The sequence below is a fragment of the Lytechinus variegatus genome, chromosome 2, assembly GCF_018143015.1.
Source record: "Lytechinus variegatus isolate NC3 chromosome 2, Lvar_3.0, whole genome shotgun sequence".
Taxonomy (NCBI): domain Eukaryota; kingdom Metazoa; phylum Echinodermata; class Echinoidea; order Temnopleuroida; family Toxopneustidae; genus Lytechinus; species Lytechinus variegatus.
The window spans coordinates 32,659,281-32,685,456 of record NC_054741.1 but is presented as its reverse complement, the minus strand read 5'-3'; the positions used below and the strand labels follow the sequence as shown (position 1 = coordinate 32,685,456).

Genomic DNA, 26,176 nt, shown 5'->3' with positions numbered 1-26,176 from the left:
CAGCTAAGTAAGAGACTGTAGATATTGTTGTGTCCCATACTACAAATATGGAATCGCCCAATATTGTTTTATCATTCATTGTGGATAAACAAATTATTCAAACTTATAATCACTTTTTCGTCATATGAAATAAAATTTTTATTCTTTCCACTTTCACAGATGAGATCTTCTTGTACATGGCAGTACTTCATTCACAACAATAACCTTGACGGCAAATTAAATCCAACATTGTACATCCATTTTAAAGTTTAAAGAAACAAAGAATTATAATTTCTGATTTGAAGGTATTTAAAGAATAACTCCAGGTAACATCTGTCATAGTAACCTTTTTATGCATTCATGTTACATTGCCAGAAATTCACGTAGCAATCGACAGTTTCAAGAGAAAATGGCAAAGTTAACAATGTTTAATTCACGTTTATCGTTCTAAAAGAGAAAATGCTCAAACCTCTTTTACGGAAACATGTACAAAATGAATATTTTTCACGTCATACTAGCAGCTACCCAATTTGCACGTCCTATCAAACATCAGCAGGTTTCTAAAAATATCCCTCTGTCCAAATGGAACATCCCTACGTAATTATGCAGTCGTCGACTGAAATCCCACGCTTGGTTAGCATGAGGCTGCCCCGGCTGTCTGAGTCAAAGGCTGTTTGTTTGCGGCGGCGCAGGGCTCTTGGTTGAATGCCAAAACCCTGCTGCCACGCCAGCCTACAGGGAAAACTGCACTCTGGGAGTCTCTGGGTAATATATTCAAGGCTGGCGTAAGAGGCCACAAACAGGGGACAGGCATGGACAATGGTGCATAGCAATACAACAGCACGTACAGTGAACAGCAGTGTGGAAATGCAAACATAATACACCATACTCTCCACGTACATGTATCTGCCGGGCGTGTGTACAATGACAACATGGCATGCACGGCATGTAGGATTCATGCACGTGTATTGCCTATGTATGTCTGAACAAACTTTTCTGCAAAGAATATCGAACAAAGTTTAGAAGTTTTCCAAAAGTTGATGAAGCCGAAGTAATATTACGTGAAAACCTGGACGTTAACTTAAAGAGCACCTGATTAGAACAAACATCAAGACAGTAATTTCACTTATGTGAACGTTCGTGTAATCAGGAAGGAAATTCTAACGGATATCATACTAAATATAGAAAAATAGGATGGTGAATTATGAGACTCTTGTTTTGCAGGGTATATTGCCTTGGATGTTTGCAACATTTTTTTGCAGTATATTAGAACTTAAATACGAATCCCAATTTCGGATATATTTTTACTCTAAAACTTCACGGGAAAGGACAAAAGGAATATTTCACATCGCAGATGTTTTATCATTCTCTTTTCCCCTGGAAAATGGTCAACAAATGAAGTATCGAAATCACTTATTTCCCCCATTTCACAACAAGTGATACTCTCTTGGCAAAGTGCATGTCAAGATGGTTTAAACCAGGCTTCCAATAGGTCAATGACCAGTATTAGCTTTGTGGGAGGGGTATTATTTCACAATGTTCATTACCAACTATCAATCAGTAGTTCAATGTTATTACTATGTTACATCCATCTTTGCTTTATAGGCTTATTGGATGATTCTATCTCTATTCAATCCTCTACTAAATCTTGTACCATCACATTAATGCCCATTTCCCAATTACATGTACATTGATATTTAAATATCTCATCGACATGAATGAAAATATTACGGAAACTTATTCAATTTGAAAATATTAGTTGAAAAATGAAAACAAAATACTTCTGACAATACAATGAAAACTGACACTCATATCTCCACCCCACAATGTACAATGTAATTTATCTTTATGTACGACATGTACCTGATTCCATTTGAACGTTAAATTAACTCCAAACTCCACAATTGGCGATCTCATGTGCTGATGAAATTCACGTCACAAACCAAAGACCAGAATCGTCATACAATCACAACAAAAACATTTCTGAACAAAACTTAGAATACATGAAGCAGCATCTTACCAATCCGGCATCTGGAGAAAAAATGGCAGTAAACAGCAACCTGCTTTGGTGAGAGCGAGCAGATCCCAGTTCCCTGCTCTCTTTCCTCTCTCTCTCTCTCTCAAAGTTTGAAAGTTTTACCGCATAACTTCACATGCAGGCATCATCATGAGAAAGAGAGCCCAACTCAACACACACTAGCATGCCAAGTGGTGTATAATAACAGACCTCTGACCATGCATGCGTCTGTCTACGTAGCTAAGCCCAACCCCCTTTTCTTGTTATGTGTCAGAGCAGCGGACCTGGCAAGCATGCCCCATACCAAAGCCCTGAATAGCCTCATTATCATACGGGCAGAGAGAGAGGCATTAGCATAACACCTCACAGCTGTGCATTCACAATACATAGCTTAGCAGGAAAATCAGAGAAAAAAAAAGACCAGCTAGTCTAAACACACACAAAAGCAGTGTTGCATAACAAGAGTGGTTTTCTTTAAAGCGACTGTAGGAGTATTCCATTATCGGATAGAGGGAGAAGAGTGTGAAAGATGTGCAATCAATTTTCACGAGCACCGCTAAAAAGATTGCAGAGACAAAAATTTTAATATATCATCCCTCAAAAACATACCTGCATGTGTAGTAAGACGTGATATGTACTGACTTCTTCAGGTCTATTAAAAATGAAATAACGGTTAATGACTGATACTCTCAGCAAATACACCACTACAGTAATTTCTTTTAAACAATAGTGCCAATATGTTATGTTCAACTCTATGACATCATTAATCATCATATTCCGGACCACTTAACTGGCTCGATTTTAGATCATGAACCCCGGGCCGTGAACAGTCTGAATTCCAATACCCGGTCTCCCTATTTTGTGCATTTACAGTGGTAGGCTCACCCCGGCCTGCCCTAATTTTCAACCCTTCAATATTTTTTTTGTAGTAGTAGTGTACATGTAAACAAATGATTATTTGGTTGCAAGCCAGGGGCGTGGTGCACTACTACCCTTTTTACACACGCTAAAATTTCCTTAACCAAAGTGGGCTAACCCCACCTTTAGTACGGGATTATTTGGCCCTGCAAAAAAGCAGGGTTATCCCAGCAATTGCGGTGCTAAGAGCGATAGTACGGGGTTAAGATCGCTAGTGTAACACAAAAGTGGGCTAACCTTAATCCCGTACTATAGGTGGGGCTAAATGGCAATTTAGCCCCACCTAAAAAGTGTACGAGTAAAGTACTTGTACTACGAATGATCGACAAATGTATTTAAAGCATGAGCTACCATTAGTCCGGGGTTAGCGAGTTTCGTGTGTGAAAAGCAAGCATGTGTGAAAAGGAAAAAAAATAGTACGGGGTTGAGGATAGTCCGGGGCTAAGAAAATCCTGTGTAAAAAGGGAGAGTTGCATTTGGAACTGCATTTGGGTCTGCATCCTTTACAGTGAATAAAAGCCAAGCCGAAACAAGCTAATGCGCAGGGCTAATTGCATGGCTGCTTTTGGTACTACATGTATATTTGGCCTCGTGAACATTTGCAATAAATTTCAGACCGGGCTGAGCCCGGACATATCTCATTGTAAACAGGGTCACAGCATCAGTGAGTAGGCATGCTCTTTCTACTTTGGAACACTTATACCGTGTTTACACATTGACTCGGCTCGGGTGTTGAATCCGCGAGCCGGGTTGAACACTGCGAAGAAGGGATCAGAGATCGCGTTTATACGTACATATAAAAAGGCGAGTTCAACACGGCTCGCGGATCTCGAACGGAAGGAGAATTATGACGTCGCAAATTAAACGCGGGAAATTCACCGCCGGAATCGAATCTTGTCCGTGCGAACAACAACAATGCCAAAAGTGAAAGCGCGCGCAGTGACCTGGTCAAGAGAGTTCGACACGGCTTTCTGTTTACACAGCATAAAATTGCCGAGTTGAGCACGGCTCGCGTGTCGAACCCCCGAGCCGTGTCACTGTGTAAACACGGTATAACATGTACATGTAAAATGTTATGCAGTGGGTTAAAAGGATTCAGGATAAAATTCAGAATCCTTAAATTTTTTTCTTGCACTTTAATTTATAGACGTGAAACTTTCTGACCAGGCACATGAGTACCTCTAACCTACCACTTCCCCGGAGAAGCGTTACATTGCTCCCTGGCACCATTTCAATTCACAGTAAATCCATGAACCGGTCAACAAATCAAATTCATCAAGATGACCACATCACAAGCTGGCTTTCTGAATCATAGTTCATTTGAGACCCGTTCTAAGTATACATTTTTGAACTGGTTTCCCTTAAACCAGTTTTGAAGCGGTCTTGTTGCTATGAGAACGCTCTCTGTTGACGGTGAAATGCTTTGCTCAAAATTTGAAACCAGTGTACAGATTCTACAAACAGTGTGTAGAGTAGCGCGCCACACATTGACAAAGATCACCTCTCGAAGAACAGTTGTGTCCTCACCAACACTTAAACTAGATTAACAAGGCGAAGTGGTCTTTAAAAACATTGCGAGGTGGTTTTCTAAACCAGTTAGGAAGATCACTTGCAAGACTGCTTCAAGCATTGCCATTACATGATAAACTAGTTTCCACTGAGCTACGGTAGTTTCCACTAAACTAGTTTTAGGACTGTAAAGAGAACGGGGTCTAAGTTCACACCCAATCTGCAACAGGTAACCTGAAATGTGTTTTGAAAACTTAATTCTACCACAGAATAGAGATGATGTTAAATGAAACCATAGTGAACAATACCTTTGAAAGAATAAAATCAAGGTAAATTGCTAATATTGTATCTATGCAGTTACTTCTGACATACATGAAGCTTAAAGAGAAATTCCAGTAGTTGCAGTAAACACTGATTTCATGAGAAAGTCTGTAAAACAAGGCTTAATTGTCAGTATATCATTGAGGATCTAGATCTGGTACAGTTACATAAACTGAACTTTGTGAAATCTTGAAATCTACGCTGAAAAATGTTCACACTGAAGATCACCAACACAGATAGGGCAGATAGGCACACGTGGGACAGTGTATCATTATTGCTGGAATAAAGACCCGACGGAAGTGACCGAATCCGCGCTTATTTTGCTTATTTCTCAGCAATTACACAATTTCTTACAGAATCCTTTGGCACATATTTTTTATTCATACAAACAGACACTTGGGTGGTCATTATATTAGATTCTGTAAAAAGTCATTTTGAGATCGTTACCAAAACTGGAATTTATCTTTAAACAATATTTTGAAAGAAGAAACAATAAAGCAAAACATTCACGCTTGCCTGAAGCGTTGTTAAAGGGTCAGTAATGTGAATTACACTGGAGTAGATAACATTCCGATATTACAAGCATGTAGTAGTCACTGAATGTGTTTTAAGCCGTTAAAATTCAAATTTGGCATCTACCATCCTCCCACACGAATGTTTTTAAAAAAGCCTTCAAAGCAAATACGTACTTTACCAATGTCGTAATTGGGTGGGAGAAAGCTACGGACAAGATATTTCATCCTGAAATTTTCAGCCCATTCCATGCATTAGAATACAAGGCCGTTCTCATTAAGCTTTCTAAAACAAGTTTACTGGAAAACGATTCAGGAAACCAGTTTGGAAGATTGCTTTGCTAGCGTTCCCACTTGATCACATGAAAGTTTTTTCAAAATCACTTCACGTAAAGCGATCTTCTTGCTATGGAAACACTCTCAGTGGGGTGCGCAAAAATTCGAAACCACAGCGTAGGCATTCTACACTTGTTGTGCGGAGTAGCATGCTCATGATGTGCGAAGATCGCTTCCTGAAAAATGGTTTGTGTCTTCATTTACGCTAAAACCAGTTAAACGAGGCAAAGTGATCTTGAAAACAACATTGTGAGGTAGTTTTTCTGAACCAGTTTGCAAGATCGCTTCCAAGATTGCTTCGACCGTTCTCACTACACGTTAAACTAGTTTCCCAGTAAACTAGTTTTAGGAAGGTAGTGAGAACAGTGTCTCTGTTTTATATATTAACAAGATGAAAATATAGAAGAAAAAAAAAGGTGACAGGACATCTGATTAAAATATTTTTGATGTTAAATTGGTTTAATTATCAATAAAACATTTTTGGTTTATTTTCTTCAAACCATACCCATTTTAGGGCACATCCATTCATATAATATTGTAACAATATTGAATGTGACCTGTACGTTTCGAGAGGTTATATTAAAACTAAGATACATGTAAGCTTTAAATATATCAATATCAGTTTTCTGCTAATGAATCTGAAAAAAATAGTAAAGTGGAAATATGCAAGAATCAAATCTATTAATTGATGCATGGTACTATCTCTGGAAATTCTACACTCATCTTTCCAAGCAGGTGCAGCACAAGATTTCACATATTTCAATGAAGGAGAAAAGGGAGGTGGGGCATGATAACGTAAGTATGATGTAATTTTTTTGTTACTAAAAATGACTCAGACTGACAGTTTTTAATACTCTTCTTTCTACTCTTCTCCCCCCTCCCCCTCTTTATTTAATAATAATAATAATGTTACTTGTAAAGCGCCAAATCCACTCTGTAGAGTGCTCAAGGCGCATAAAGAGCTAAGAGTTAAATAAAAAAGTTTTTAGAAGATTTCTGAAAGTTTCGACAGAGGTTCATTTTTTAATGTCTTCAGGAAGGCTATTCTACACAGTGGGGCATGCAAAAAACAAATGATCTTTTCCCCCAAGATTTTTAAACTTTTGGAATAACAAGGAAGTCAGAAGTGGATGAGCACAAAGATCTGCTTGGTCTGTAGTAATTGATAAATGAAAGACTGTATTTATTTCTTGAAAAAATTATCCGGGGCAGACAACCCGTCCCAACTGTCCATTTTTCAATGTGAATGGAACTTAAAAGTAAGAACATTTAAAGGCATGCTCCGGGCAACAAATATTTATATCTAAATATTTTTATAGAGTAAAATTCACAGAGAAAAATGCTGAAAATTTCATAAAAAATCAGACAACAAAAAACAAAGTTATTGAATTTTAAAGTTTAGCAATATTTTGTGAAAACAGTTATGTGCATGTCGTCCTGAATATCCATTAGGTTGGACTTATGATGTCACATCCCCACATTCCTTTTTCTTATGTTATTACATGAAATCATAATTGTTTCATTTTTTCATACATGTGTACAAGATGTGTCTCTATAACACACTTAATCAGTTGTCAATCCAAATGTTTTAATTCTTGGTATAATTTTTTTTAATAAACTTAATTTCATATAATAAAACACAAAAGAACAAGAGCGGATAAGACATCATCAGCCCGCCCAATGAATATTCATGAGACAGGCCTAGAACTGGTTCACCGGAATAGTGAAAATATTTAAAATTCAAGAACTTCGGTATTTGTTATCCGACTTTGATCAAATTTTCAGCATTTTGCTCTGTGAATTTTACTCTATTGATTGAAATATGAATATCTTCAGCGTGGAGCATCCCTTTAAATCATGATATATTCACAAACTGCTAAAGAAATGATCTAGGCCTACGAGCCAAACACAAATTTTATCATGAAATAAAGTAGCAAACATTAAATTCATTTCAACGTTAATGCAGGGTGATACATAACTTTTAGAAGCATTTGCCCTGTCGGGCAAGAAATTTTTCATATAGTTGGAATATACTTGCCCGAAAATCTATTTCACTTGCCAAAAAAATCCCTGAAAAAAAGTTTTACCTCTTCAGAAGAAAATATTGTGGTTTTATAAACCATTGACCTTTTTTTTCTCTCTTTTGACATGAACTGATGTATCTTGTTCTTGTATTTCTTTTTACAAAGTGATTTTATCTTGCCCGCCATGACCAAACTTAGGGTCGATATATCATATCTTTAACTTTTACTTGCCCCGGGCAATCGAACAAGTGCTTATGAGCACCCTGGGTAATGTTGTAATGATGTGACCAGTAGGAGCAGTAAAAGGAGGAATAATTCTGTTCTTTTTTTATTCCCGCTCAACTGGTACATCAATTCAAGAAATTAATTCTAAGTCTATAATTAGTTTCTATATCACGGTAAAAATATTATATTACATTTTTTTTTCCTTGAATAAAAAAAAAATCAGCTTTAATTCTAATGAAAAGAAATATGCACGCGAACAGTTGCACATTCACGTCCAATGGGTGCACCTGCAAATCCAATAGGGGATGATCCCGTTCTTTTTGCACACCGTGAAAATCCCTCTACTCTACGACACGCAGCTCCCCTCACTCGAAGTGGTATCGTCCCGTGTTGCAAACACCACTTCAGACTTGTCATGTGAGAGACGCATGCTCGTTAGACTGGCATGAAGCAGCCAGCCAATGAGGCGAGGCCTGAGCGTGCCGTGACCTCCAACCACTGCACAAACCCTAATACGTTACTGCACACAGCTAGCTGGCTGGCTTATGTTTTTTTTATGACAGTGTGGGCTGTGCATTACATGTACGTGTATAAGGCCTGACTGACTGCTCATATGCATTCAACTCAGCAAACCATGCAAACAGGAAGAGGGTGCCGTGTGAGGCCAACTGGAAATATTTGCTGACGATTATAGAAGGGGCAAAAAAGTCACACAAGTTTATCTTGGTGCAGTGTGATAATATTCATGACGTACACTAAAATACTGTACTTGTGAACACTATCTGCATGCAAACTTACCCAAATTCCTGTGTATATTATGTGAAGGAAAGACAACTTCAACTGAATACACTAAACTTCAATGAATATGATTCTTTCAAGGTATCGGAATTCAAAAGTTCTAGATACTCATATTTGATCAATCCAATGAGGAAGTGCGCATTTGCCGCTAAGTATTGCTTATTAATATTATTATTTTAAAAAGTAATATCTTATGCTGTACTTCTCCCAATAGTAATTACGTACAAGAGTATATTAGGCCTATATCTACTTCTTGTCTTCTAGAAAGTTTTCAAGCCCTAGAAGCTCAAACCTCAAAATAATTTTTTTTTAAGTTGTTGGCTTTATATCAATTGAATGTGAAATGTAAGTTCGACCTATCAGCCTGAAATGATAATAATTGTCACTCTAAATGAAACAAAATATCTGCCGTATTTTTCAATGAATTATCCAATTACAATGTAGATTGCATTGAATGGTCAGGTATTGCAGGGTTATTCTGGACAAAACTTTTGCTTAATAATTCAAAAATAAAAATGATTACCAATCAACGGTTGTTGAAAAGATATGAAAATCTTGTTAAAATGCATACAATTCACCTGAAAATATTTCATTTCTGATATGTTCAACAACTCGACCTGTCAACAGGAGAGGGCAAACTAATAAACCTAAGCCCGACAAAAAGATTGTTGGAAAAATGAATTTCTGATAAAGTCCTTGACCTTTTTTATTCCTTTCATAACTGTCCATTAGACATGCAATGACTGTTCATATCACGCAGCACAACAGTAGTCACAAAGGTCAACGAACAAACGTTCAACCAAACTGACGACTCCTGATTTCCCAATTATTGAGGAATTCATCTAAAAAAGTTGATCATATTGATTCCACTGATCCGTACTAAGTCATCCTCGTATGTAATAATGATTTCCTGGTAACGACTGAATTCCAATGAAAGAAGGGGGTGAAAGAATTACATGATGAAAATGACTGATTATTATGAGAGATTTGCAAGACTCTATTAAAGTGAATCACACAGACTCTATTTGCCAAGTTCAATATTTCTTTTTATCTGGAGCATATGTCAAGCGTATTCTCTCTTTGTAAGATTCTATGAAATGGAGGATTATTTTGAGTAAAATAAGTTCCAGAATTAAAAAAAAGAGAGAGAGAATCACAGACAAGGGGAATAACTTTGTGCTTGAATGCGGAGGGGGGGAGGGGTCATGCTTTAATGAATTATTAACGGCAATGTGAAATACAAGCCAAGGAGTAAGCTGCTACCCCCTCCCGAAACCGGGTCAATCACTGCAATTTGCATGCAAAAAGAATGAGCAAGTTTGTCCATGACTCAAAATTCCCTTTTTTTATCCTGTTCATATTCATTTTGGAAACCTGCAGATCGTCTAAGGGTGTGTTTATGCTTCCATTGCAGAGACCGAATCAGCATTTTCAACGTTGTTTCAGAACGCCGATCCTAAATGAGGTTCTGGGAGTGCTGTTTTAATGCTTTGACTTTTCAGTGGCAAAATATTAGCTGGTTTCGCATGGTAATTTTCATTTAGCAGAAAAGCAAGGTCAAATTAGGCACGTCCTTTTTTCTAAAGTTTTTTTCCGATTGTTGTTATGGTCGAATATCATTTTAACTTTTAACAATTTCCGATCTTTTAGTAATTGCATGGAGCTACTTGACATATCCATACAACTTCCACCATGGTGAGGATAATAGTAAGACAAAACAAAAAAATAGAAAATGATGAGACATCATTTTGTTAATGCAAATGTTGCTTCTGGCTCAGCGATGTCTCAGCATAACTCATGTTAGGTTTCTTTTTAATCCCTCAACATTCATCATGATGACAAATTAGAGGAGGTAGTAACAGTACTTAATTTTTGTATTTACATTGTTATTAGAACCAGGGAGTTGAGAGATAATTCCTTAAAAGTAACTCTCTGTTAAAACCATGCAACTTTATTTTCCAGCGGATTTTCATTTCACCGAAAGCATGTACGGTACATGTACCAAATGACGTCATTTAAACACATTTACGATCGTAGTCCTGTTTATATTTCCCCAGAAACCCTGATTCTATTCAAACGTTTTGAAATGCTTTAAAATTTATGATCTGCATTCTGAAATGGATGCAACCATGTTTTGGACTAATCACGTATGACAATGCTGATTCTGGCCTGAAAAGTGGAAGCATAAACACACCCTAAGCTTCAAAGTAGTCATTCATGTCATTAAGTGAATTAAAGTGAATTGGGTACCACCAAAAAATTGAGAACTCTCTCGTAGATGTAGACATTCTTATCTATTTTCTTAAAGGGATGGTCTGGGCTGAAAATGAAATTCACAGAGCAAAATGCTGAAAATTTCTTCAAAATCGGATAACAAATAACAAAGTTTAATATTGAATTTTAAAGTTATAAATATTTTGTGAAAACAATTATATGCACATCGTCATGAATATTTATTAAGTGGGCTGATGATGTCACATCCCCACTTTCTTTTTTCATATGTTTTTATTACATGAAATCATAAATGCTTCATTTTTTCATGTATGTTTGATGTGTCTCCGTTATGATAAAAAACATTCAAGTTGCGGCAATAAATTACTAATGCACTTACTCAGTCGTCAATCCAATCGTTTTAGTGCTTGATAGAAAAATTCTAATATGCTTTTCACATTGCATTTCCTTAACCCCGGTCTATCCTTAACCCCAGATTTGGATTCACACTGTCTTTCTTAACTCCATACTACATGTATCTGCTTAGCCGGGGTTAACGCCTTAACCCCAGATTATCTCACAGCTCATGAATTTATTGATAATATTACCATACAGAGCGTGATTAACATGCAATTTCGACTTCTGTGATTGGCTGTTGCCTAGCCCCACTTTTCCTTAGCCCAGTTTCGTTTCACACTGCATCTCTTAGCACTGCAATTGTGGTGCTAGCACCACAATAAGCCGGCTAACCCTGCTTTTTTGCAGGGCCAGATAGTACCAAAATATTTACCGTGCTAGCCCACTTTGCTAAAACGTAGTGTGAAAATGAAGTGGGCTAACCTGAACCCCATGAAATTGGTGGGGCCAAGGCCCACCTTAAATCCACCAAATTCCTGGGGTTAAGGAATAGAAGTATGGTGTGAAAAGCATATATATAAATCTAATTTGATATAATAAAATACCAAAGAGCAAGTGGGGATATGACATCATCAGCCCACTTAATGAATATTCATGACAAGCCTAGAACTATTTCACCGGAATAATGCAAATCTTTAACATTCAATAACTTTATTTGTTATCCGATTTTGAAAAAAAAATTCAGTATTTCGCTCTGTGAATTTTACTCTATTTATTGAAATAGAAATATCTCCAGCCTGGACCGTCCCTTTAAACCAGTGTAACATGTGAAAAATTGAATTAAACCCATGGAACAGGTGTGAAAGCAGGAAAAATGAAAGAATAAGAACCTAGACTTTAGGTGGTTTCAGACCGCCTCTAAGTTCGCCAGTAACAGGTATTCTCTGATTGGGAAATTTACCCCGATCAGAAAATACCAGGTATTTTGGTAATGTGAAAGCAAACTACGCGTAATTTCCCCGAAAGAAAATACCCGCTAAATAGTAGGTACTTGGCGAAATTACGAGAACTTTCGCGGGGATTTTTCCAAGGTCGCAGGTATTTTGGCGATGTGAAAGCAAATTACGGGAACTTTTAGCCCAGCGTGTCGTTGGGCGCGGCGGCGTGGGTGGCTGCTGGGCTAGTGAATTTGAATCTCGCGCCTTGCCTGCTTATCAGACCATACTGCGCATGCTCGTAACTTCGGGAACTTATCCCGAAGGGTACGTCGTGGGGCGGTGTGAATGCAGGAATAATTAATGGGTATTTTTTAGCCCAAAAAAGTTCTCGTAATTTAAAGGGATACTTGTGATCGAGGCGGTTTGAAACCGCCTAGTTTGAATAAAATTGAATAAACTATAAGAAAGTCATGAGCATTTGAATGTCGAGAACACTAATCCTTTGGAGATCCTCCTATTAGCAATGCAAACAAGATCTGTGATGTCATATGTACGTACAACTCTCCTGTTTGGACATTGAAAATATACCACAATCACATAATCTCTTTTTGCTCATTCAAAAGATAGGACAAGCCATCATCTATGACAAAATATTGTAGAACCTGTATTACATGTCTTCTAAAGAATACCTGATATTAATCAATAAACTACATGTACATTAAAAGAGAAATATAAGATAAAGTAATTGGAAAGTTGTAAGTGTGATATCGCAGAATTTGGTTGCATTGCCAAGGAACGATCTACATACATACCATAGTGATCTCAATATTCAAATGCCACAGATTTACAGTACATTATACTGTGCCTTTGATTTTTCTAATTTTATGTGAATTCTTCTGGTTTCAAGGGTTTCATTCTCTTTAATGGGAACGCTCAAAGTGGTCATATTGAGTGGTCTTCCAAACCAGTTTGGAAATCTACCTCACCATGTGAAGTGGTTTTCAAGACCACTTTGCCAGACTCGTTAAACTGGTTTAAGCATGGACACAACCCGTCTTTGAGGGATGCAATCTTTGCCCGAAAAGAAATGTTGTATGTGCAAGTTTGGTGCACTTCTTGGTACATACTGTACAGCGTCTGCAGAATACAGAGGCTGCACACACTCCAGAGGGCCAGCCAAATGTATTGCTGTACACATGCATGACCAAATTTTTTTTCCAAACACCCCCTAAACACGTTTTTCTCTGTGTGCAAAATAACCCCCTTAAACAAGTTTTTCAAGGGCTTCATTAGCACATTTTGGCCACTAAACAAGTTGTCGCTGAATATGACCCTTAAACTAGTTTTGTCTACTTGCTAACAATAAGAATACACAAAACTATGTTCATGGGTATTGCATGCCCCAAGTGCAGTTACAACAGAGGAATACAATGTTAACACTGTAAATATTAAAGTGTCATCCAAAATTCCATTATCAGGTAATAAAGTAAAAAGCCCCAGGAAAAAGCTTGGTGAAAAAATATACCCTAAACAAGTTTGGCTGGTCTTTAAAAAGATAGCTTTGAAAAAAAAAAACATACCCCATGATTGACCACTCACCAGTCTTTCAAAACGACCTTTTTTTAAAAATCAGTGTTTTTTACCCAAAACGAGTGCATGCACGGCCTGTGTCCAAAACTTAAAAACACCCCTTGAAACACGTTTTCGATCACGTATGTACGTATGTATAAAGATTTCCCCCCGGGCATACACTGCATACAGCAGTACTGTACTAGATGATGAGCTACAATAACTACATTTTGCATTGATTTGACCCCTCTGAGAGCATTCTCATACCAACAAGATCACTTTACTATTCAAACTACATGTAGTTTTGGAAACGGGTTTAAGAGGAGACTGTGCTCCCGATGCAATCTTCTTTACTGGTTTAAGGTAAACCAGTTCAAGACAGTAGATGAGAACAGGGTCATACATGCATTCACCTGGACACTCTCAGGCACAATGTATAGAGAACTCTTCCAAAAAGTATACAAATATTCATGTATTGTTGATTTTAGACTAGAAAAAGAAATTTTTAGGTCTAGATTAATGTTGTAACCAATTTTTATTCCAATTCCCAATCCGATCTGATTTTTCCCTTTTATCTACATATTTCTAAACTCCGATTTTTGACGAGAAAAAATCGGATAAGAAAAAACAAAACATAAGACAAACAAGTGGAATGCCTCTGGCTCTCTCACCTGCATCACGTGATTCAATATAGCAGCAGTGCTGACTTTGAAAACTACATGTACTATGAAATAATTATTCAAAAAAAACACCATTCATATATTGATACAATACTACATTCATTGACATTTGACCTTGATCATGTGAACTAAAGCTTGTCAGTGATACTTGATTACCCCTATATCCACATTTTATACACTATATCAATAAACTTTGAAAGTTAAGCTTGTCAGTGATACTTGATTACCCCTATATCCACATTATATTCTATAAACTTTGAAAGTTATGACAGCAATCTAATAAATACCTCTAAAATGGCCAAAGTTCATTGACCTTAAATGACCTTTGACCTTGATCATGTGATCTGAAACTCACACAGGATGTTCAGTGATACTTGATTACTCTTAAATGTCCAAGTTTCATGAATCAGATCCATAAACTTTTGAAGTTATGATGGTAATTCAACAGATACCCCATTATGGCCAAAGTTCATTGACCTTTGACCTTGGTCATGTGACCTGAAATGCGCACAGGACGTTCGGTGATACTTGATTACTTTTATGTCCAAGTTTTATGAACTAAATCAATAAACTTTCAAAGTTATGATGGTAATTCAACAAATACCCCCAATTTGGCCAAAGTTCATTGACCCTCAATGACCTTTGACCTTGGTCATGTCACCTATGTCCAAGTTTCTTGAATCAGTTCCATAAACTATCAAAGTTATGATGGTAATTATACAGATACCCCCAATTTGGCCAAAGTTCATTGACTCTAAATGACCTTTGACCTTAGTCATGTGACGTGAAACTTAAGCAGGATATTCAGTAATACTTGATTAACCTTGTGTCCAAGTTTCATGAACTAGGTCCCTACATTCTCTAAGTTATGATGACATTTTAAAAAAAAAGATTTTGATGTTGAGTCCCCCAACATGGTCTAAGTTCATTGACCCTAAATGACCTTTAACCTAGGTCATGTGACCTGAAACTCAGGCAGAATGTTCAGTAATACTTAAAACCTATCGGTCTACAGTGACCGTCTGATGCTGCAGGTCACCAATACAATTTTCTAAAATGGTGGACTGATGAAATATAGAAATAAATTTAGAAAATTCACAGAGTCAAAGACTTTTCAGTTTGAGAACTCAATTTCCTAAGTTTCATATATATAATCAAACAGTGGGACAATACATGTACAAATATTACCAAGCAGGACTTCTCAATTTTCTTCCTCAATTTATCATCCTACAATGCTACAATATCTTTGCATATAATTTGCACTGCTATGTGTATATTTGTTTGTTTACAACTAGTATGATTCTTCACTAGTGTAAGAAGCATAATACTGCATGTAATCATACCATTATGGCCTGATGAATTCAGGCAAGAAAATTGAGAAATCTTTCTCGGTAATCTTATTTCCATACTTCATGGTTAAATAACGGTTTGAAATTCAATATCATGTTCAAAGAAATTGAGTACTTTAACTGGTAATTTTTCAGTCTTTGGCGACACTGAATTCTTTACATATTTCTATTTTCACACGTCAACTACTCTCTGCCAAATAAATCACCAACCGACACTAGTAAAATAAAAGTTATGATTCAGGCTTTAAAAAATTGTTTCACAAGCAAATTTCATTTTTTAAAGGATGACAAAATTGAGAGATACATTAACAAGAGTGTTGCTAAGGCGAGCACATAATACGCCTGTCTGTAAAGCGGAAAATGGAGCTATTGGTCAAGCAAGAAAAGTGGAAGATGGTGTCTTTACCTTTGACCTTCTGATCTCAAAATCAATAGAATCGCTAGGATCTATGCTACATGTAGTATCATACACACCAAACTATATAAGCCTAGGTTAAGTTCAACTAAAGTTATCGCATTAACAAGGACTTCAGAAGGGTAAGATGAAAATACATAACTGTGGCCTTGACCTTTGACCTTGTGACCTCAAAATTAATAGGCTTCCTGGGATCCATGCTAGTATCATACACACCAAATTATATGAGCCTACATGTAGCTTAAATTCAACTGAAGTTGTGTTTACAAGAACTGCAGAAGGGTACGATGAAAATGGGTCACTGTGACCTATGACCTTTTGACCTCAAAATCAATAGGCTTCCTGGGATCCATGCTAGTATCATACATACCAAATTATATGAGCCTAGGTTAAGTTATACTGAAGTTATCGCGTTTGCAAGGAAAATTTAACAGACGGACACCGAACGTGATACAATAATATGTCCCGTCGAGACGGACGTATAAAAAATAGTACAACAATAAAACATATAATATGCAATCATGCATGATCTCCAAATCTACATGTAGTCGCTAGTTCACAACATCTTTGCTCCAATGCACATGAGGCAAGTTTAATGGTTTTCTTTCACATTATGGTTCTTCAGTTAATATTGTGAAAACAGATATTTTCATTAGGTCATATGCTAATGGGAACGGTTACATATTGGTCAGATAATACATTTCTCGACAGTCATGTTGTGTCATTAAGTATACATACAGGTACATGTATAACCATGCATAGTACACTCTCTTGAACTAGTTTCCCTTAAATCAGTTTTGGAAACCAGTTTAGACAATCACTTCACAAGCATCCTCGTCACCATCTCCTGAACTGGTTTCCAGAACCACTTCATGCAAAGTGGTCCTTTTGCAATATACCAAAAAATGTGTAACTATTCACTTCCAAGAAGGACTGTATACACACCTCAATATACAGTGCACATGTACAGCCTTGTTACTCAACAGATTCTGAGGCTAATGATGCACATACATGCATCATGGCAACTGATGCAAGTATATGTCATCTCCAGAGCATTCACTATATCTTTGGCCATTAACCTCAACACCTGAAGAGGTATTCCCAGATGAAAATTATATCTAAATAAATAGAGAAAAATCCACAGAGCAAAAATTCATCAAACTCTACATGTAAATTAATGAAAAATAAAGTTCTTTATTTTTCAAATGTAATATTTTGTGAAAACAGTTAAATGCATGCCATCATGAATATTGATTAGGTTGGCTGGTGATGTCATGTCCCCACTTTTGGTTTTCAGAAATGTGTGCCAGATGCTAAACCTTTGGAGAGCAACCTCGCGTTAGCAAATTATTTAACGTGCGTGTTAATTCACCATCTGCAATGATCGCGGTCATCAACTTTCGATTTTGCAAAAACACAAACTCAATCCCTACCCAAATCCTTGAAATCATATGAGATGAAAGATCCACAAATCCTCCCAAAGTTCATGATAAATTTTTCTCCCGAAATTGCTCCAATTTTAGTATAACGTTGTGAATTGTTTAATATCAGATGCCACAAAATAAAATTGCAAATTATTTAAATAACCATTCTGATCAGGCAGTGACACGTGAGTAATATATGCTCACAAGAACAACATATACGAATCAAAATTACAAACACTACATCTGTATGAAACTTTTGTGATTAATTGCCCATCCACTTTCATATAAAGCCATTTTTGCATATTAATTTTTAATAGCTGGACTTAGTCATTTTTTGCCAATTTCCTCTGGGTCTAAAGGTGAAAATTTGTGCTTTCCCCTTATTTTGAACTCCGTTAATATGAAAACACAAAGAAGTTCAGACTCAATTTTTCAGGTACTTGTTGGTGGTTAACATGTTAGGTGCCCCAAGGAAAAATCAACCTCTATACTTCATCAAGTTTTAAATTACATAGCTTTAAAATGGTAAAAAACACATTTTTGCCATATTGGCCACTTTTTGGCAGAAAATCTGCCTTTTTCCAAAATTTGATTTGGCCGTATCTCGGCAACACCTGGTCCAATTTTGATGATCTCGGTGTCATTTTTCTCGTGTCTCAGAGCTTATTCCAGTTAAACTATTTAAAACTAGATTTACAACACTTCAATTTTTTGGGTGGCATCCCTACATCGAGGTGGATTAAGACAGTCCATGTGGCTGTATTGTGAAGTGGGATGATCCCAATTTGCCAGTTTCCAATGAACTAGTTTTAGGAAGGTAGTGGTAACGGTGTCTTAGACATTACGGGCTGTTGCAAGAAAATATTTGCGACCAATTGCAAATATTCTGTTGCAATTTTACAACTAATACTAGATCAACGTTAGCTGTAGCAAATCAGATTAAACTTCTTGTTTCAAGGAGCAAATTAGTAAATCACTAATTTGCAATTAACTGCAAGACATATGATTGATTTGGGGACCGAAAATTAACTTGCAATTGATCGCAAGTTTCTTGCTACACCCCATTAGTCTCTGGAGCATCGCAGCGCATAGACCAAAAGCTTCAGTTTCTGTATTTTGGTTGTTCCACTGAACTGCGTTGGCTCACTCACCAATACATAGACTGAAGAGCTTGGAGGCCCGTACGTACAGCCAACGTATAAGTGAACTAACGTTTTATAGGTCGCAATTTAAAACTATTTTTGAAGCGAAATTTACAGTTTCATGGTTTCCATTATCAGGGAAATATAAGTAATTGCGTATCTTGGACCGGAGTTATTGATAAAAATCCTCTGGATTATCGAGAAATCTTTCATCTTAGACATTTTCACCTGAGCTGATGGTTTTTCTTGCAAGTTGCCATCTTGAATGACGTCATTATCGTTATTAACTTTTTAATGTCTCATTATATCGAATGTCGTCTGCTACCTGTGATCGTAGCGGTTTAGCTCGCATGTGGAGCAGACCGCATAATACTTAATATCGAAAGCAATATCAATATCACATTCGTAAATTGTTGATGCACTCGCCGTTTGTAATTTTGGCTGCTATTTTGGGAGTGATTCTGGTGTCCAAGTTGCAAGTAAACATCGGTAAAGTACCATTTTCATACCTTTTGATATATTTCTTTGACATTTATTCATTGCTAGTTACGCCCTATTATATTATATTATAAATTGATATCTTGTAGTTGATGTAGTGTAAATTCGATGTAAAAAAGCACATCGAAATCTGGACAGTTAATGGACAAAAGGGAGAATGTGATAACACATGCAAGCTCACATAAACACACTACCGTCGGTGAATGGGGATGATAGTAAAATATCAGAAATTGTTGTATAAATCCCCAGAAAAAAGACGGTTATCAATTTCCTGTCTACCAGTCGCCTGAAAGCAGGGTTGGCGGATTTAAATCACATTGATTTAAATCATGATTTAAATCGCGATTTAAATCACCATGGATTTTTTTTTTTAAATCATTTATTTAAATCACTTCCATTGAAAAATGTACAAATCATGGACAAAGTATTTGTTCAATGCAGTTTTAATTCTTCAAGTCAACTGAATAACTTTGAATGAACTTTATATCAACAAAAGATCAACAAAGTCTTCATATCTACTTAAAACAAATTAAAATCAAATATAAAATAAAATCAGGTAATTCCTTAAAAACTACAGATGTATGTTGTCAATAGGTACTCATTTTTTGTAAATTATGTCGAGTTTTTCTTCTGAAATTTTACTTTCTTTGTCAGTTATTATTAGTCAATTTCTTTCTTAACATAAAGTTTTCACATAATCCAAAGACTTTTCAGAGAGCAGTTTGTAAAAAAAATATAATGTATAAAAGTCAATGAGAAAAGGTTTGTTGGCAGTTTTCCAGTTTTGATCCTTCGCCTACACATAACTACATGTACTTCTGTCATGTAAAATAAAAAATGATACCTGCATGTAATCAACATATTTAACATGCCTCTTATTTCGTGTTGTTACATTTATCATACATTTGATGTTTTAAATAACATAATTATAAAAATCACATTAACATAATGTAGTACAGTCATAATTTGAATGTTGAGAAAAGCTTTCTCTTATAAACCTTTTAAGTCACTGCAGCCCATTTTATGTTCAGTGCTACAAATAATGGAAGTTTTGTATCTGCATGTAATGGAAAGAGCTCTATAACAACAATTTGCAAAACTCAGAATAAACATTTAACACTGCATACAAATGTTAAAGGGGAATCCAACCCAAATAAAAACTTGTTTTTATAAGAAAAAGAAAAATCAGACAAGTTGATAGGTGAAAGTTTGAACAATATTGGACAAATAACAAGAAAGTTATGAATTTTTAAAATTTGTAAATATTGGTAATCACTATACCTATGGAGACTTCAAATTGGCCGCTTATGTGATGTCATAGTGATGTAAGGCAAGGACTACTCTTCCATGTACTTCAATACATATTATGGCTAAAATGTCATTTTCCCCAAAATTTTTATTTCAAATTGTATTTTTCTTTCATGAGGACATTAAACAATATACTACCTGGGTTATATTTAGATTACTGCCCTAGGGGAATGGGTAATTAGGAGAAAACCACAAATCCCTGATAATAAAGTACATGGCCTATGGGAAAGTTGTCCTTGCCCCTTGTCATAATTTACTTACCCAGTTGCCAATTTGATATCTACATGGTATTAGTGATCTCAATTTTAAAGCAGCTATAACTTTCTTATTGCTTGTCCGATTTCTTTCAAACTTTCACCATTCTGTTTAATTCATTTTTCTCCTTTCCAACACAACATTCTATGGCCAAGGCTGGATTCCCTTTAAGATGCAGGTACTTCAGTTACAATCATTGGCAGTTGTAAGCTGTGTCTCATTTAAAATAAAATACTTCTTTTTTGTAATACATATGTTGTAATTTAAGCAGTTTTGCAGTTTTTATCCTTTAAGTTAAAAGTAAGTAGATTTTTTTTCATACTTCATGGATCAAACAGATTTTTTTGTAGAGAATATGGGAATAAAAATTGTAGATTAATGTAAAAAATCACAGTATCATAAAAAAAAGTATAGTCACCCTTTGACTAAGCTATCTCTTATATTGTTCTCCAAAACTGAGAGTTTTGCATCTATATCTGTAGCAAGAGATTTTTTTTTATCAAACTAAAAAGATCCTAAACATATAAAGTTGTAATCTCTCCTTGACTAGTCTATTGTAAAGCTGTGACTAATTGAAAAAAAATCATTGATTTGAATTATTTCTCTTACAATATACATAAATACTAGTAACTGGCAAAAGGTTTGTTGGCAGTTTTGATAAGGGATTTTTTCTCTTGGATTTTTTAAATATTTGAATGAAAAATCCCAGAGGGGAATTTTCTCTACTCACTGGGAATTCCCTATGGAATATTCCTTCATAGGGTATGTATGATTAAGTTCAGATACATGATTCCTCAAATTTATTTTTAATTGTCCATTTTTACTGGATTTTAATTACAAAATATGTGGTTAAGAACAATATTAGGGGTGAAATGTACATATGTATAACATCAATATTGATGTCATTGTAAGAGTAAGGGGGTGGGGGATAATTACTCTTTTTTAGAAGGAACTTCTAAAAAATAAAAAAAATCTGATTTGAATAAAAAAAAATCTGATTTAAATTTAAAAATCCGATTTTTTAAAAAAATAAAAAAAATCGCCAACCCTGCGCCTGAAAGGCTGAATTGGAAGAAATGATTAGTGATTACACATGCACGCTCGCACAAACACACTACTGAGTACTGTCGGTGAATGGGGAATTATAGTAAAATGTCAGAAATTGTTGAATAAATCCCCAGAAACGACGGTTGTTCCTGTCTACTAGTACTAGTACCAAGCTACGCAGCGAAGCTCTCCGACTCTGGAATAAATCGACCGAATGGTCGAATGGCCCGCCCGGCCGGTACCGCGTCCGCGGCCAGGGGGTGCAGCCAGCAGGGAATGGTGTCCAATTAAGTTAAGATCTATATTAGGCCTACTACTAGGGCACATACAATTTCATTTTTGAATGACTACTCATACTTAAACTGTTATGTTTCAAAATCATTAAAAGCTAATGTACTTACCAGAAACATTTAATTGCTATTCGTAAGTTGTGATGGCAAATTTACTGCAGATATATGGATTTTTTACTTAGAGTTGACTCAAATTCCGCAGACAGCACGTCAAGTTTCATTTTCTCCAGTTCTTTACCATTTCACCGTTGATGGCGGCAGATCCGTAATCATGTCGTCTGCTTTCATCAAAACCATTGTCGCCTATATGTGCCATCGACAGAATATATAGGCCTACAGTGGAAAAAAATATCCTGGAACTAAACCCACATATTTAGTGGGATTTCCTTGAATTGTCACATTTTTTTCAAACAGACTTTCGACAATGATATAGAAGTCTTAGTTACCAGAATTCATTTTTTGTTTAGCCGGCCACCTCCTGAAATAGGCGAAAAGCTCATAGCTCGAGCGCGAACGGAAACACTTTGAGCTCCAAAATTGGGCGAATTATCAGGGGCGGATCCAGCTTTCGCCAATAGGGGGGAGCCTAAAATATTTTCATCAACATTTTTCTCGATTGGCCGCTATAATCTGATTTTTTTTTTTTTTTTGGGGGGGGGTTCAGGGGATAATCCTAACTAAAGACTGTTAGTTTTTATTGAAACAAGATAAGGTATCTCATGTGGTCTTAATATGCGAACGCGAAGGGCGAGCTAAAATTCTTTGATATTTTATGTCCTCAGAACTGAAGATTCTGAGCAGATTTTATAATCATGAACAAAGATAAGTATCAAACTTAACAATGCGAGCGCGAAGCGCGAGCAGAAATTTTATTATAGTAACGTGAAAAGGGACTCAATTAGGACCTTTTCAAGTTGTGATTAATGAAGAGGATACAAGTATCACCAATTAAATAATGATAGTGCGAAGCGCGAGCTCAAAATTTTTGATATTCCGACCTGAAAACTGGACAGTCTAAGCGCGTTTTTATTTAAATAAACAACAAGCTGTGTGTCTCAAACAATTAAATGCGAGCGCGAAGCACGAGCTTAATTTTTTTTATACTGACATAATAAAGAAGCATTTTGACAAATTTTGGCAAGAATTTCCAAACAGGATAGGTATCTCACAAATCAAACAATGCGAGCGCGCAGCGCGAGCTGAAAATTTTGATATAACAATTTGTGTAAATCAAACAAAATAATGAAAGCTTGATGTGCGAGCTAAAATATTGTGTGCAAATTGATTTCAGAACTGGATATATGAAGTGTCATTTAATCCTCTTAAATGGGATTCATTACACAGGCAATGCGAGCGCGAAGCACGAGCGAAAATTTTTATATAAAGTCTATTTTTCAATTCTTTCCCTCATCTTTTTCTTGTTTCCTTTCGGGGTCGGGCCGGCCGTTAACGAGGCTGTAAATTGCACATCATGGGTATAATACCTCTTTCTTACTTTTCTTTTTGTTTTTCTTAGTTACTATTAAGATAAAGAGTACACTTTTTTCTGCAGGTTGTCAAAAAATAGGGGGGCGGGGCCGGCTCGGCCCCCTCCTGGATCCGCGCCTGATTATTACATTACATCATGACTACTGAAATCAAAATATTGTATATCTTTTTTATATTCAGATAACCTGGAACTATCTTGAATTTTTGATTTCCAGAAATTCCCCCGGAAAGGTAGGTCTCCCGGATAATAATTATGGATAAAAAAGCCAGAATTTGGAAACATTGTTGTAAGTTGCACGAAATCCAAACATCATAGCGTTGAATCTATAGCATGTTGAAAAAATCTAACATTTCAAATGTATATGTTCACTACTTGGTCATTTTTAAACAATTTTAGGGAGTACAATTAATTTTATGACTGTATAGATTTATTCTCTTCTTTCATCTCATCACATTTCACTCATGAAATCAGAAAATCACGTTTCCATGAATGTCAGGTTATGCCCTCATATTTGACACCTAATAAGATAAATTATTTCTATAATTTTACCAAATATATAATGGTTGCCTATCGTAGCATTAACATAAACTACATAAAGCTTATTTAAAAAAAACGAGCTATTAAACAATTAGCATGACAAAGTCTTTGTTCAGTGGCGTACCGTGGGTAACGGCCTTGGGGGAGGGGGCACCAGCAAAAATTTTGAGTCACTTAGTGAGTGCGCGAAGCGCGCTAAGTTGCCAGGTATACTGACCAAATAAGAGGCATTTTAAAGACAGTGCCATTTAACGGATATGTATTTTACTGGTAACATAATGAGAGCGCCAAGCGCGAGCTGAAATTTTTTGATATTCAGACCTAAAAAGGGACATTACAAGCAAATTTTTATAATCATGGTATGTACCTGTCTCGCTAACTGAAACAAACAATGCGAGCGCGAAGCACAAGTTTAAATATTTTTAAGGACTATATTTTAGGAATCCATCAAGAGTAGACATATCTCACCATAGTCATCTAATACCTATCATTATACTTAAAGTAATTCATGATTAACATACGCATAATAGTTTTTGTTTTGTTTTTTAAACCAAGGTTCTTTTTTTTATAAAGATTGTGTTAGATGATCATTTATCTATTTGTGTAGTTAAGATACCAAAGCATGTATATTTATATCTAATCACAAAATATATTTTACACTAGATGTAGAATAGCTTATTCATTAGATTAAGTATGTATTCAACATTTATTTATGTTTATTCATTATATTGTATTATCATTAGTTTCGTAAAACTCTCTATATCTCAAATGTTAGTGAAATTATTGTTTTGAACTTTTAACCAAGGTTCTTGCCTTTTTTGTAAACATTATGTTTGATAATAATTCATTTTATTTAGTTATGATACCAAAGCTTTGCATTTAATCACAGAATATATTCTACGCAAGATGTAGGCGCATACATTCGTAATTACGGAATTCGGAATTACAAAGTGTAATCGATGTTGGATAGTTAGTAGCTTGAGTATGTATTTAACATTTATTCATATGTATATCATACTGTATTCTCATTGTTGTGCTACTTATATGTGTTAATGGTACCAGACACAAATAGCATTTCTGGTCCCATTTATCCATTTAATACCTTTGTAAAACTTTCAGTTTCGCAATGTTTTGTTACTTATACTTTTTTTTAATAATAAAACATCAAACTCAAACTCAACTCAATACCAGTGCCAAGTGCTTGCTGATTTTGTTTAATAGAATTATATAAATCTACACACATGAAGCACTTGTAGTCATTGTTATCATGATTAACATATGCATCTCACTAATCAAATATTACGAGCGCAAAGCGCGAGCAGAAAATTTTGGAAATTCCGACCTGAAGAGGGACATTTTTAGGCTTGTTTGTATAGGAATTCACGAAGACCATAGGTATTTCACTAACTAAATTATGCAAATATTTTAAGGACTATTATTTTTTTTAGGAATACATTAAGGGTACACATATCTCACCATAGTCATCTAAAGCAAGTGCCAAACGCATGCTGATTTTGTTAGAATTACATCCGATCTAGACACATGAAGCACTTTTTGTAGTAAATGTAATCATGATTATCATACGCATCTCACTAATCAAATATTGCGAGCGCGAGCTGAAAAGTTAAGAATTTCAGACCTGAAGAGGGGCATTCTAAGGCTCGTTTTTAGGAATTCACGAAGACCATGCGTATTTCACTAACCAAATGATGTGAGCGCGAAGCGCACAATTAAATGTTTTATATTCAGATCAGAAAAAGGGACATTTTAAGGACTTATTTTAGGAATTCATGAAGAGCAGACATATCTCACCAATCCACTACTGCGAACGTAAGCGCGGACAGGAAATGTTTTATACTAAGACCTTAAAATGTGGCAATCACTTTAAGTAGTCATGAAAAAAAGAAGCATATGTCACTACATAAAACAATAATAGGTCGAAATGCGAGGAAATATGTTTGATGTAGTATTGACTTGAAAACGGGAGGTTTTACTACAACAGGATTATATATCTCGTTGAACAGACAA

The 26,176-nt window shown here is 35.9% G+C and overlaps 1 protein-coding gene across 3 annotated transcripts in view; it reads right to left on the bottom strand.

Moving 5' to 3' along the window:
• Positions 1 to 22,317, bottom strand: part of LOC121407883 — a 52,328-nt gene extending 30,011 nt beyond the window's left edge. Inside the window, exon 1 of one of the 3 annotated variants that reach the window (XM_041599119.1) lies at positions 22,234 to 22,317. The gene's annotated coding sequence lies outside the window, so the exon portion shown is untranslated. Of the gene's footprint in view, positions 1 to 1,842; positions 1,862 to 1,999; positions 2,400 to 22,233 lie in introns of those variants that run through there. The other 2 variants (XM_041599118.1, XM_041599120.1) reach the window with 2 other exon arrangements.
• Between the last annotated feature and the right edge of the window lie 3,859 nt (positions 22,318 to 26,176).